Here is a 2,246-nt window from a genome sequence, read left to right as displayed (position 1 = left end):
AGCAAAATGCAGAACTAACAGTATGGACTCTAATATCATAGCAATCCAAAGACGCACAAAACAAGGATGCCCACTGTCTCCCTTCTTATTTATCCTGGCTCTGGAACCCTTACCAATCCGAATCCGAGCGGCCACAGACATCAAGGGAGTGGAGATAAAAGGCAGAACCTATAAATTAGGGCTTTTTGCAGATGACCTAATGGTCACAACACCAGACCCCATAAACACAGCAACCTCCCTAATCAGAGAACTCAACCCATTTGCAGTGGTGTCAGGCCTACAAGTAAATTTTGCAAAGTCAGAAGCTATGTGCTTCAACACCCCTCCTCACACCCAAAAAGAACTCACTAAGGTCACCAAGATAAAACTTTGCCACACCAAGTTCAGATACCTAGGGGTACAAATAACCAAAAACCTCAATAAATTATACCTCCACAACTACAAGCCCCTGCGGCGACAAATAAACAAAGACCTAAAGAGATGGAACAACATGAATTTCACTCTCTCAGACAAAATAGCCATGATCAAAATGATCACCCTCCCAAAACTAACCTACCTATTCCTAGTGAACCTGCCATAGCTCAAAGAAAGCATTCTGTGCCCTTGAGGCTACCTGAGCCTCCAGAGATAGTGTTGGATCAAGGAGTAGCCTTAGACCAGTGTTTCCCAACCTTTTTTGGGCAAAGGCACACTTGTTTCATGAAAAAAATCTCGAGGCACACCACCATTACAGCCCCGTGACGTCAGCGCGCAGCGTCACGCCGGGAGGGACATGAATTGCTAGCAAATTACATAATCACCTCCTTGAGGGCTGGCTCATCTTCTCCGAAGGCAGAACCCCATTAATTAACAGCACAGACTCACACCATAGCCAAGACGAGGGGGGAAAACCTCAGTCATGCACAGTCATGCACATGTGGGGGCTAAATGAGGACGAAGACCGGGCAGAGAGCAGGGTTCAAATCACCCCACCTGGCCAGGACAATCCCTGGGTGCTCCCTTGGGCCACTCGCCTGACCCACCTCGCAGGGCTGTTGTTGCGAGGATAACACGGGGAGAACCACGCGCGCCCCCGGGAGCTCCTTGGAGGAGAAAGCGGGCGATGAATGCAATGCACGAAATATATGAGAGGCGACCAGGTTTTGCAGGTGAGGGGCCCCCGCCAGCCTCCGCTTCCAACACCCGGCGCAACGACGCCGAAGTTCCCCCCCCCCGGGCTCGGCTCGGGGAGCAGCGCTGCTCCCCCCCGGCTCCCCTTCGCCCTCCCGGCTCTCTCTGCCGCCCACTGGGGACCCCCCTCACCTGCCAAGTCCGGAGCGCCGGTGGAAGTTGCATGCATGCATGCAGGGCGCCACGTTGCCATTGCATTGCACTGCACTCCATGCAACGCCTGCACGCATGCATTGCCTTGCACGCCCGCCAAGGGGTCTCCCCGCGGTCCGATGCGTCCCCTCCGGCACGGATGCAGCATTGCAAAAATAACACCCCCCCCGACGCAGCCCTACCTGGGGGGCAGCCTCCGCCTCCGCCGCTCCGCGGGGATCCCCGGGCTCCATCCTGCCACCCGATCTCCGCGGGGGCGCAGGCAGGCTGAGCGGGGTCTGCGCGGAAGAGCCCCTGCCCGCCCGGCCGCCGCTGCGCTCATTCCATGGCCGGGAGAAGAGCGCTTCAAACAAAACTCCCGGCCCGCCAGGCCACGCTGGGAAACGGAGTTTGCGCACCCCGCGCGGGCGCAGAGCCCAAGGGCGAGGGGACTACGGATCCCGGCAGCCCCCGCGCCGGGGACGGAGGGGGGGAGGCCGGGTGCAGGGATGGAGGGACGGGTGGGCGAGCGAGTGAGTGAGTGGCAGCCGCCAAGCCTTGGCCGAGAGCCAGGAAGGGCCTCCCCGGAGGAGGAGGAGGAGGGAGGGAACCCCAGGGGTCATCTAGTGACGGCGCCCCAATCAAAAATTTGACTTTAAAAAAAAATATTTCAATTTTTTTAATTTTTCCCGCGGCACACCAGGCAACATCTCGCGGCACACTAGTGTGCCACGGAACAGTGGTTGGGAAACACTGCCTTAGACTATGTACCTGCTCTTTCAGGGAGCCTAGGCTCCCATCCAGAAGGGGCTGCCTACCCAGTTCCTGGATCCAAGAATCACCAGCCCACAATGCTTCCATCTTGCCATGATTTAGTCTCAGTTTATTGGCCCTCATAGTCCATTCCAGCCCAGCAGCTGAAGAGACTCCCCTTACTCTTAAGT

The sequence above is a fragment of the Podarcis bocagei genome, assembly GCF_964188305.1.
Source record: "Podarcis bocagei genome assembly, chromosome: 8".
NCBI classification, from domain to species: Eukaryota; Metazoa; Chordata; class Lepidosauria; order Squamata; family Lacertidae; genus Podarcis; species Podarcis bocagei.
Note: the sequence above shows the minus strand (reverse complement) of the source record.